Below are 13,148 nucleotides of genomic sequence, written 5' to 3'. Positions count from 1 at the left end.
CAAGCAAGTCTCTTCTTATTATTGGTGTCCTTTAGTAGTGGTTTCTTTGCAGCAATTTGACCATGAAGACCTGATTCACGCAGTCTCCTCTGAACAGTAGATGTTGAGATGTGTCTATTACTTGAACTCTGTGAAGCATTTATTTGGCTGCAATCTGAGGTGCAGTTAACTCTAATGAACTTGCCCTCTGCAGCAAAGGTAACTGTGCTCAACCTTTCCTCTGGCGGTCCTCATGAGAGCCAGTTTCTCAAGCGCTTCCTCAAGCGCTTGATGATTTTTGCGACTGCACTTTAAGACACTTTCAAAGTTCTTGAAATTTTCCAGATGACTGACCATGTCTTAAAGTAATGATGGACTGACGTTTCTCTTTGCTTATTTTGAGCTGTTCTTCCCATAATATGGACTAATATGGTATTTTACCAAATAGGGGTTGTATACAGAAGATAGATGTATTGTGACAAGATAGGGCTGATTGGCTCAAACACATTAAGGAAAGAAATTCTACAAATTAACTTTTAACAAGGCACACCTGTTAATTGAAATGCATACCTCATGAAGCTGGTTGAGAGAATGCCAAAAGTGTTCAAAGCTGTCATCAAGGCAAAGGGTGGCTACTTTGAAGAATCTAAAATATAAACATTTTTGGTTACTACATGATTCCATATGTGTTATTTCATAGTTTTGATGTCTTCACTATTATTTTACAATGTAGAAAATAGTCAAAATAAAGAAAAATCCTGGGAATGAGGTGTCCAAACTTTTGACTGGTGCTGTAAATAAATCTTGCATATCTTAATTTATTTCCACAATTAACTAATATGTGTAACAATGTAAGCAGTTCATACAAAGGATTGTTACCTATAACCAGGATTGGCATTACAACAATTACTTTTTTGGCAAGCAATTATTATTTTGGCAAGCAATTCTTGTGATTCATCCTATATTGTCCCTAACATCATTACCCCATAGCAACAGATCTGGGATACATACACTCATACACACTCCTCACCCTTCCCCCACAAACAACCACAAGCTCAGATGTTCAACAGTTGTTCCGAGCCCAACTCAATGTGCGAATGCATATACAGTTGTAGCAGTTTGAGAAGGCATGCAAAATTTAGCAAGAATGGGGAGATTTGATTAACCAATGTCAAGTTGATGGAGCTCAGATACAACCCCTTCCCCTGAAACACACACATGCTGGTCTCCCGCTGTGACCATTTTCCCAAGCATCTCTGTGCAGTCAGACCATCTGATCATTTTGTGCCACCAGGGCCACAATAATTTGCCCCCTCTCTGATTGTCAGAGTGTGACCGACTCCCCATGGGTTACTGCAGCTAGTGTTGCCAGCACTGCCACTACCTAGGTGGGGGCACAGCACTGGAATTCCAACCATCTATATACAAGGTCGTCAAGGTTCTCATTAGCAGCTTTGAGAAATTCCTTATATATTGTGCTCAACCATTTGGGGGCTTTGACTTTGTTGGACCAACCCTGCCAGGCAGGCTCAGACTCTTGAGGGGGCGGTGCTGCTTTGATCGCATTTATCTTTCTTGGCTGCGTATAACCTCACCAGGATCTTGACCTGACTGTGGTTCGGCGTCATAAGCAACTTCATTGGGCTAATGCTCACCTCCGATGGCCACTGGCATCCTCCTCTCCACCCTCTCCGAGTTGGGCATCTCCGGCGCGGCCCACGCTTGGATTGCGTCCTACCTGACAGGTCGCTCCTACCAGGTGGCGTGGCGAGAATCTGTCTCCGCAACATGCGCTCTCACCACTGGTGTCCCCCAGGGCTCTGTTCTAGGCCCCCTCCTATTCTCGCTATACACCAAGTCACTTGGCTCTGTCATATCCTCACATGGTCTCCCCTATCATTGCTATGCAGACGACACACAATTCATCTTCTCCTTTCCCCCTTCTGATAACCAGGCAGCGAATCGCATCTCTGCATGTCTGTCAGACATATCAGCGTGGATGACGGATCACCACCTCAAGCTGAACCTCGGCAAGACGGAGCTGCTCTTCCTCCCGGGGAAGGACTGCCCGTTCCATGATCTCGCCATCACGGTTGACAACTCCCTTGTGTCCTCCTCCCAGAGTGCTAAGAACCTTGGCGTGATCCTGGACAACACCCTGTCGTTCTCCACTAACATCAAGGCGGTGACCCGATCCTGTAGGTTCATGCTCTACAACATTCGCAGAGTACGACCCTGCCTCACACAGGAAGCGGCGCAGGTCCTAATCCAGGCACTTGTCATCTCCCGTCTGGATTACTGCAACTCGCTGTTGGCTGGGCTCCCTGCCTGTGCCATTAAACCCCTACAACTCATCCAGAACGCCGCAGCCCGTCTGGTGTTCAACCTTCCCAAGTTCTCTCACGTCACCCCGCTCCTCCGCTCTCTCCACTGGCTTCCAGTTGAAGCTCGCATCCGCTACAAGACCATGGTGATTGCCTACGGAGCTGTGAAGGGAACGGCACCTCCATACCTTCAGACTCTGATCAGGCCCTACACCCAAACAAGGGCACTGCGTTCATCCACCTCTGGCCTGCTGGCCCCCCTACCTCTGAGGAAGCACAGTTCCCGCTCAGCCCAGTCAAAACTGTTCGCTGCTCTGGCACCCCAATGGTGGAACAAGCTCCCTCACGACGCCAGGACAGCGGAGTCAGTCACCACCTTCCGGAGACACCTGAAACCCCACCTCTTTAAGGAATACCTAGGATAGGATAAAGTAATCCTTCTAACCCCCCCCCTTAAAAGATTTAGATGCACTATTGTAAAGTGGTTGTTCCACTGGATATCATAAGGTGAATGCATCAATTTGTAAGTCGCTCTGGATAAGAGCGTCTGCTAAATGACTTAAATGTAATGTAATGTAATGCATGCTGGAGAAGTGTGTTCTTCACAGATGAATCCCGGTTTCAACTGTACTGGGCAGATTGCAGAGTGTGGCATTGTGTGGGTGAGCAGTTTGCTGATGACAACATTGGTGGCAGTGGGGTTATTGGGTTATGGTATGGGCAGGCATAAGCTACGGAAAACAGACACAATAAAAATTTTAAAAAATTGATGTCAATTTGAATGCACAGAGATACTGTGACGAGATCCTGAGGCCCATTGTTGTGCCATTAATCTGACGCCATCACCTCATGTTTCAGCATGATAATGCACGGCCCGATGTTGCAATGATCTGTATACAATTCCAGGAATTTGAAAATGTCCCAGTTTTTACATGGCCTGCATACTCACTAGACATGTCACCCATTCAGCATGTTTGGGATGCTCTGGATTGAGGGTGTACAACAGCGCGTTCCAGTTCCTGCCATTATCCAGCAACTTCGCAGAGACATTGAAGAGGAGTGGGACAACATTCCACAGGCCACAATCAACGGCCTGATCAACTCTATGCGAAGGCGATGTGTCGGGCTTCATGAGGCAAATGGTGGTCACACCAGATACTGACTGGTTTTCTGATTCATGACACAATTTTTTAAAAAGGTATCTGTGACCATCATATGCATATCTATATTCCCAGTCATGTGAAATCCATAGATTAGGGACTAATGAATTTATTTCAATTGACTGGTTTCCATAAGAACTGTAACTCAGTAAAATCTTTGAATAGCTGCATTCATATTTTTTGTTCAATGTAGTTAGATTGTTTTTACCAAAGTCAAATTGATTGTATGATTGCATAATTGATTAATTAATGCACACATAGCTGTCTCTGAAAAATGTTGACATAAAACATTTCAAATGTAAAGATATTGAACTCAAAAGATGACCAACGATTGAACAGAGCAGTACCTGAGTTTATCTGTCTGGATCAAGTGCCATTCTGTGACTTGGCTAATATGCCTTATTTTTTTGCTATGGTATCGTTTTGGTGTCGAGTATCGTGACGGTATCGAGTATCGTGATGGTAAGGCTGGTATTGGTTTCGAAGTAAAAATTCTGGTATCGTAACACTAGAATATGGTACCATCAGGTTCGCATTCTAGGGAGGTTCTTGAGTCCAGAGTACACTAAACTGTACTGTCCAGGATCTGTGTGTCTGTGTGTGTGTGTGTGTGTGTGTGTGTGTGTGTGTGTGTGTGTGTGTGTGTGTGTGTGTGTGTGTGTGTGTGTGTGTGTGTGTGTGTGTGTGTGTGTGTGTGTGTGACAGAGAGAGACAAGGGTTCAGGATTGAACTCACAGAGGTATTTGGTGCAACAGTATGTAGAGGTTCTCTCTCTCTCTCTGTTACACAGAATCATTTTTACTGAATTCAACTGTGATTTATCTAAATTGAGGAGCAGAGTGGATAGGGTTGAAGAAGAGGGAAAGAGAGGGAAGGGTGGGAGGGATGGGGGAAAGAGGGAGGGAGGGGGATGGAGGGAGAAGGTAGGGAGGGCTGGGAAAGTAGTTTTGGCTCCAGAGAGCACAACAAGCTGAGACAGGAAGTAATTCACAGTGAAACACACACCACACACACATTGACTCACTGTAGGTGGAGAAATGTGCTGCATGTCTTTCTACAGTGTGTGTGTGTGTGTGGGGGGGGGCTGGTATTAACTTGAGGCTAGATTCTCGGCTCTTTCCCATTTTCTCAAATCAGATGTCCTTATTTGGGGTCTGAACAACGTGAAATGTTGCTCTCTCACATTCCCTCTCTTTCCTCTCCCACACTCCTCCTCTTTCTCTGACACTTTTTTCTCTCTTTCCTACTACAAGTTAGTCTCGTCATATCAGCTCTGTTTCTCTCTGCAGAGGGAGAGCGAATGAGGAAGAGATATAGGAGGCGAAAGAGGGAGTGGAGAGATGTGCACATTGTCCCTTGCAGTTCGCAAAGTTAATCACAGGCCTAACAACTTCCTGGGAATTCCCTCAGAGAAAGGAGGAAGAAAGAAAGAGGAGGAAGAGAGGAGAGAGAGAGAGGGGGAGAGGGAGAGAAAGCAAGAAAGATAGATGAAGTGAGACTGAGGAGGAAGAGAGAAACAGAGAGAGAGAGAAGAAAGAGAGTGAAAGAGTGAGAGAAGGAATGTAAATGCCATCCAGGACCTCTATACCAGGCGGTGTCAGAGGAATGCCCTAAGAATTGCCAAAGACTCCAGCCACCCTAGTCATAGACTGTTCTCTCCAGCAAGCGGTACCGGTGCGCCAAGTCTAGGTCCAAAAGTGTTCTTAACAGCTTCTACCCCCAAGCCATAAGACTGATGAACAAACAATCAAATGGCCACACAGACTGTTTACATTGACCTCCCCCCTTTGTTTTTACACTGCTGTTACTCACTGTTTATTATCTATGCATAGTCATTTTACCCCTACCTACAAGTACAAATTAACTCGACTAACCTGTACCGGTACCCCCTGTATATAGCCTCGTTGTTATTTTATTGCGTTACTTTTATTTTTATTTTTTACTTTAGTTAATTTAGTAAATATTTTCTTAACTCTATGTTCTGAACTGCATTGTTGGTTAAGGGCTTGCAAGTAAGCATTTCACGGTAAGGTCTACACCTGTAGTATTCAGCGCATGTGACAAATACATTTTTATTTTATTTGTAGTCTATTACTTCTGTCTGTTTGCAAAAATATTTTTTCCTATTGACACCATTAAAGCAGTAAAATGCTTCAGGCGCCCTCCTCTAAAATACTGACAATGAAACGTAATATATCTCTCTCACACACACAGTCCACGGTTGCCAGGCAAGGAGGGGTGAAAATACATGGAAGAGAGAGTAGGGCCAATCCAGTGGGGAGATCTGTGGAATTTCCCGTAAAACATATTTGGGTTGTCTTGCTTTATTAAAATACAAAAAATATTGTTTCCAGACTAACAACCTTCTACCTGAAACAGGAAGTACTAAAATAAGCCTAAAATGTCTTAAATAGAGTTAGGGACATACAAATGTGGGTGTTTCAGCCTAGGCTACATGTCGACATGGTTTGGAAGAGTAGGCCTATGGAATGTTCATTCAGAAACTCAATTCACAAAGTCTGTCTCTCCTATGTTGAGATAAAAATTATAATTCACCCTGTGTCATTCCATTGACTCCCACTGTTTATCGAAATCCCTTGGGAAAACAGTGACAAAATGGTGCTAGAACAAAACAGAAAGAGAGAGGAGGCCAAAAGTGGGAAAGAAAAAGGGCTTTGGTGGATAGTTGTGTTGTCTAAAAGACCTGAGTGGTGGAAAAACTTGCTTGACAAGAATTCAAAGGAGAGCAGAGCTAGGCCGATCTATTGCAGGATAGGTATAGGTATGCAGGACAGTCCGAAATGTACATCCCAAATGGCAACCTATTCCCTATATAGTGCACTACTTTTGACCAGAGCCAATAGGTCAAAAGTATAGGGCAAGAGTCCCCAACTTGCGGTCTGCGGGTGATTTTATTTGGCCCCTCAAGAGATATGTGTGACCATATATAAACGTAAGCAAGGTTTGAAATGATTGTTTTAGGCAAATATTACATCTGTTTGGGCAGTCTACAAATTACTTGTAATTATGTTCCAGTCTCCTGACCCTCCACTCAACAAAATATTTGTCCTGCAGCTAAATCTAGTTGATGATCCCTGGTATAGGGAATAGGGTGACATACCTACCTACAGCCTCTGGACTGCAGTGTCTAGAATAGTAAACTCTAAAGTCCACAAAGTAAGGATGTATCAATGAAATCAACTATGCTACTATTATTTTATAATGAATGCAACTTGAACACTTGTGGTGGGGGGAAAACGAGAAGAAAACTAAATGTAGGCTATAACTCTCTCTCACTCACTCACTCACAAACAAACAAACACGTTCAGAGCCACTAGGCTATATAACTACTAACCTCATCCCATTTGATAAACTTGCTCCCCCCGTTTTAGTATGTCGTGAACCGACACCGGTTTGAGCTGCAGAGCGTGGACTCCTGGTTTCGCCCCCGGCCATGGCTCCGGGTCAAAGCCGTGTGGCAACGCCTAAACTCCGGCTGCGGTGACCTGCCCTCGTCGGTGGTCCTTGGGGCTAAATCCTTTTCCGGGGTGAGCTGTGACTTGCAACGCTGGAAGTTGCTGTATGAATTAGAAACTACGATAACTTGGTTCCTAATAGCCAAAGTTTGCGTATTCAACTATCCTAAAATAGTTTTAAACGTCACAAGTTGAGAATAGTCGAGTAGCTACGTTTAATATAGGTCAATATATAGTTCGTTCATGTCTCGTTTAATCGCGTTGTATGGCTGGATAGATCCCTTCCTTAATTTCTTCCTTCCTTCCATCCGCCTATTATTGTCCCCCTCTCTTGCTTTCCTGGAACTTTCTCTTGTTCACACTCGTCCCCCCCGGATTCTTATCTTCTCTTTCTTCCTTCATATTTTCTAGAAAGGGGGAGAGCAGAGGACAGACAGAGCGAGAGGAGGAAGGAAGGAGGGAGGGAGTGAGGAAGATAGGGAAAAACAGACGGGGAGTGTTCTCTCTCTCTTCTATCCTTCTCTTTCTCTATCTTCTCTCCTTTTCAGTCAGACATTCGACGCGGTGATTCCATGTGGTATTTCTAGAGGCATGTTCTGTGCGTTGGAGACTTAATACAGAAGATGTGACAAGAACGTTGGCGTTTGTAACACTCTCAAACTGCCAGCTAACCCACATTTTTGTTGTTGGGCAAAGTTATTTTCTCATGCATGCAGCCTCCTACAACACCTGTAAAGAATGTCAGCTATGTGCTGTAGCATGTCTTCTAGGTTCAGTCTATACAGAACAGGGAAGTGTGTGTGTGTGTGTGTGTGTGTGTGTGTGTGTGTGTGTGTGTGTGTGTGTGTGTGTGTGTGTGTGTGTGTGTGTGTGTGTGTGTGTGTGTGTGTGTGTGTGTGTGTGTGTGTGTGTGTGTGCGCTTCTGAAAACTCACACACTTTCAGTCAAACAGCAAAAGAAAATCAGAAAACAATTCAATAGAAATAAAAGACGTGCATGGCTTCCTTTGTTAAATTATCCTGTTTGGTTTAGTTTTAAAGGGTTACAGCTTGACTTGTAATCTGTGTTTGTGTGTGTGTTGGCATTTGTACGATCTGTTATAAAAGGGAAAATCAAACTATATTTTGGTATTTTTTTAATTAGTCCGCTGTTGATACAGTCCCAAAAATGTTTTGCATTTCAGCAGTCAGGTCTTCAAGATATTGGACCTTATTGGATATTGTCACTGGCCACATCATCATGTTGATTTGTTTTGCTGATGAGTTTCCCCTTAAAGGGACATTTCACCCTGGCTCTGCCACAGCATAATGTCATTACTACATTGATCACAAATATAAACGCAACGTGCAACAATTTCAAAGATTTTACTGAGTTATTTCCTATAAGGATGTCAGTAAATTGAAATAAATTCATTAAGCCCTAATCTATGGATTTCACATGACTGGGAATACAAATTTTATTTCACCTTTATTTAACCAGGTAGGCTAGTTGAGAACATGTTCTCATTTGCAACTGCGACCTGGCCAAGATAAAGCAAAGCAGTTCGACACATACCACAACACAGAGTTACACATGGAATAAACAAACACACAGTCAATAATACAGTAGAAGTGCAAATGAGGTAGGATAAGGGAAGTAATTACAATATAGCAATTAAACACTGGAATGGTAGATGTGCAGAAGATGAATGTGCAAGAAGAGATACTGGGGTGCAAAGGAGCAAGATAAATAAATAAATACAGTATGGGGATGAGGTAGTTGGATGGGCTATGTACAGGTGCAGTGATCTGTGAGCTGCTCTGACAGCTGGTGCTTAAAGCTAGTGAGGGAGATATGAGTCTCCAGCTTCAGTGATTTTTGCAATTCGTTCCAGTCATTGGCAGCAGAGAACTGTAAGGAAAGGTGGCCAAAGGAAGAATTGGCTTTGGGGGTGACCAGTGAGATATACATGCTGGAGCGCGTGCTAAGGGTGGGTGCTGCTATGGTGACCAGTGAGCTGAGATAAGGCAGGGCTTTACCTAGCAGAGACTTGTAGATGACCTGGAGCCAGTGGGTTTGGCGACGAGTATGAAGCGAGGGCCAGCCAACGAGAGCATACAGGTCGCAGTGGTGGGTAATATATGGGGCCTTGGCGACAAATGGATGGCACTGTGATAGACTGCATCCAATTTGTTGAGTAGAGTGTCGGAGGCTATTTTGTAAATGACATCGCCGAAGTCGAGGATCGGTAGGATGGTCAGTTTATCGAGGGTATGTTTGGCAGCATGAGTGAAGGATGCTTTGTTGCGAAATAGGAAGCCGATTCTAGATTTCATTTTGGATTGGAGATGCTTATTGTGAGTCTGGAAGGAGAGTTTACAGTCTAACCAGACACCTAGGTATTTGTAGTTGTCTACATATTCTAAGTCAGAACCTTACAGAGTAGTGATGCTGGACAGGCGGGCAGATGCGGGCAGTGATCGGTTGAAGAGCATGCATTTAGTTTTACTTGCATTTAAGAGCAGTTGGAGGCCACGGAAGGAGAGTTGTATGGCATTGAAGCTCGTCTGGAGGTTAGTTAACAAGGTGTCCAAAGAAGGGCCAGAGGTATACAGAATGGTGTCATCTGCGTAGAGGTGGATCAGAGAATCACCAGCAGCAAGAGCGACATCATTGATGTATACAGAGAAGAGAGTCGGCCCAAGAATTCAACCCTGTGACACCCCCATAGAGACTGCCAGAGGTCCGGACAACAGGCCCTCCGATTTGACACACTGAACTCTATCAGAGAAGTAGTTGGTGAACCAGGCGAGGCAATCATTTGAGAAACCAAGGCTGTTGAGTCTGCCGATAAGAATGTAGTGATTGACAGAGTCAAAAGCCTTGGCCAGGTCGATGAATACGGCTGCACAGTAATGTCTCTTACCGATGGCGGTTATGATATCATTTAGGACCTTGAGTGTGGCTGAGGTGCACCCATGACCAGCTCTGAAACCAGATTGCATAGCGGAGAAAGTATGGTGGGATTCGAAATGGTCAGTAATCTGTTTGTTAACTTGGCTTTTGAAGACCTTAGAAAGGCAGGGTAGAATAGATATAGGTCAGTAGCAGTTTAGGTCTAGAGTGTCTCCCCTTTTGAAGAGGTGGATGACCGCGGCAGCTTTCCAATCTTTGGGAATCTCAGACGATACGAAAGAGAGGTTGAACAGGCTAGTAATAGGGGTTGCAACAATTTTGGCAGATAATTTTAGAAAGAGAAGGTCCAGATTGTCTAGCTCGGCTGATTTGTAGGGGTCCAGATTTTGCAGCTCTTTCAGAACATCAGCTATCTGGATTTGGGTGAAGGAGAAATGGGGGAGGCTTGTGCGAGTTGCTGTGGGGGTTGGAGGGCTGTTGATTGGGGTAGGGTTAGCCAGGTGGAAAGCATGGCCAGCCGTAGAAAAATGCTTATTGACATTCTCAATTATAGTGGATTTATTGGTGGTGACAGTGTTTCCTAGCCTCAGTGCAGTGGGCAGCTGGGAGGAGGTGCTCTTATTCTCCATGGACTTTACAGTGTCCCAGAACTTTTTTGAGTTTGTGCTACAGGATGCAAAAGGATGCTTGAAAAAGCTAAATATGCATCTGTTGATCACAGATACCTTAAAACATGTAGGGACGTGGATCAGAAAACCAGTCAGTATCTGGTGTGACCACCATTTGCCACATGCAGCGCGACACATCTCGTATGTATAGAGTTGATACGGCTGTTGATTGTGGCATGTGGAATGTTACCCCACTCCTCTCAATGACTGTGCAAAGTTGCTGGATAATGGCGGGAACTGGAACACACATTCGTACACGTCGAGCCAGAACATCCCAAACATGCTGGTGACTATGCAGACCTTGGAAGAACTGGGACATTTTCAGCTTCCAGGAATTGCATACAGATCCTTGCAACATGGGGCCATGCATTATCATGCTGAAACATGAGGTGATGGCGGCAGATGAATGGCACGTCAATGGGCCTCAGGCTCTCGTCACGGTATCTCTGTGCATTCAAATTGCCATTGATAAAATGCAATTTTTTTCATGTCTGTAGCTTACAGTATGCCTGCCCATACCATAACCTCACCGCCACCATGGGGCACTCTGTTCACAATGTTTGACATCAGCATACCGCTCGCCCACACAATGCCATACACATCCTGTGCCATCTGCCCAGTACAGTTGAAGCAGGGATACATCCGTGAAGAGCACCCTTCTCCAGTGTGCCAGTGGCCGTCGAAGGTGAGCATTTGCCCACTGAAGTCGGTTCTGACACCAAACTACAGTCAGGTCAAGACTTTAGTGAGGACGAAAAGCATGCAGATGAGCTTCCCTGAGATGATCTCTGACAGTTTGTGCAGACATTCTTCAATTGTGCAAACCCACAGTTTCATCAGCTGTCCGGGTGGCTGGTCTCAGACGATCCTGCAGGTGAAGAAGCCAGATGTGGAGGTCCTGGGCTGGCATGGTTACACGTTATCTGTGGTTATGAGGTTGGTTGGACATACTGCCAAATTCTCTAAAACAACATTTGAGGTAGTTTATTTTAGAGAAATGAACATAAAATTCTCTGGTAACAGCTCTAGTGGACATTCCTGCAGTCAGCATGCCAATTGCATGCTCCCTCAAAACTTGAAACTGTGTCATTTTAGAGTGGCCTTTTATTGACCCCAGCACAAGGTGCACCTGTGTAATAATCATGTTGTTTAATCAGCTTCTTGCCACACCTGTCAGGTGGATGGATTATCTTGGCAAAGGAGAAATGCTCACTAACAGGGATGTAAACAAATTTGTGCACAAAACTTGCTGGAAATAAGCTTTTTGTGGGATTTCTTATTTCAGCACATGAAACATGGGACCAACACTTTACATGTAGCTTTTATATTTCTGTTCAGTGTAGATATTTCTGTATTTCATGTTCAATAAATTAGCAAAAAAATAAATACATTTTTTTAAGTTTGTCATTATGGTGTATTGTGTGTAGATGGGTGAGAATAAAAATACATGTAATCAATTTTGAATAAAAATACATGTAATCAATTTTGAATTCAGGCTGCAACATAACAAAATGTGGAATAAGTCAAGGGGTATGAAAACTTTCTGAAGGCACTGTAGCTAGCTAGTTGTTGTTAAAGTGCAGGGATAGTTCTAGCTAGCACTAGTAACATTATTATTTGAAGCCATCCCATGCACATCATCTGTATCTGTGTTACATTACAATGACATAAAAAGTATTTGTACTGTATAGCTAGCTATCTGTCTCATGTCATACAGGTCATCTGCATGAAGAATAATTAATTATGTTGAATTGTCAAGTGGAGTGAATTCTCATTAAAATAATGTTGTGCCTTTATTTCAGATCTAATTAGCACATTTCTGCCTTAGTCTCCCGTATGTAAGCCGTCTGGCTCTAGAGATTACCTCTGCTAGCCACACCACCATTGCCCCAGACAGCTTCTCCCATAGCCCATCAAGACAAGAGGTCGCATCTTTGTCTTGGACTACAACTGATGGATAGAGCCCATGAGAGCTACCATTGATGGGCTCCAGGCCAAACACCACAGGGAGAAAGACAACTTGAAGCAGGTGGATGGGGACATCCAGCTCTGCCAGCATCTCTACCACCAGCTGCAGCTAACTAATTTACTGATGTTTATTGCACCAACGAGTACAGTTACATGCACACAATAATGCAATTGTGGATTGTCAGATTAATATAGTAGTTAAATTAAAATATATATGCTTTGCAAGAGCAATTTCCCTACTAATCCTGTTTACATGGACACATCGGAAATCAGGCTATGTCACGTCCTGACCATAGAAAGCTTTTATTTTCTATGGTAGAGTAGGTCAGGGAGTGACAGGGGTTTTTGTCTAGTTTACATTTTCTATGTTGTGTGGTTCTAGTTTATGTTTTTCTATGTTTATTTTGGGATGATCTCCAATTAGAGGCCATCGTTGTCTCTAATTGGGGATCATATTTAAGTAGTTGTTTTTCCCACCTGGGTTTGTGGGAGATTATATTTTCAGTTAGTGTATGTTGCACTGCTTCGTCACGGTTTGTTGTTTTGTTTATTAGTTTATTTGTATGTCTTGCATAGTTTCACAGTTATAATAAAATGTGGAACGACACACACGCTGCGCCTTGGTCCGCTCCTTCATACAACAAACGTGACAGGCTACTTGATGGCACTCTGATAAAA

The 13,148-nt window shown here is 43.8% G+C and overlaps 1 protein-coding gene across 1 annotated transcript in view; it reads right to left on the bottom strand.

The window, feature by feature from the left end:
* The window catches only part of LOC106591031 (1-phosphatidylinositol 4,5-bisphosphate phosphodiesterase beta-3), a 120,126-nt gene extending 112,588 nt beyond the window's left edge, over positions 1-7,538 (bottom strand). The window contains exon 1 of the mRNA XM_045721871.1: positions 6,819-7,538. The gene's annotated coding sequence lies outside the window, so the exon portion shown is untranslated. The remainder of the gene's footprint in view (positions 1-6,818) is intronic.
* Between the last annotated feature and the right edge of the window lie 5,610 nt (positions 7,539-13,148).

Source organism: Salmo salar, chromosome ssa07 (assembly GCF_905237065.1).
Source record: "Salmo salar chromosome ssa07, Ssal_v3.1, whole genome shotgun sequence".
In the NCBI taxonomy this organism is placed as follows: domain Eukaryota; kingdom Metazoa; phylum Chordata; class Actinopteri; order Salmoniformes; family Salmonidae; genus Salmo; species Salmo salar.
Note: the sequence above shows the minus strand (reverse complement) of the source record. Positions and strands in the feature narration are given on the sequence as shown.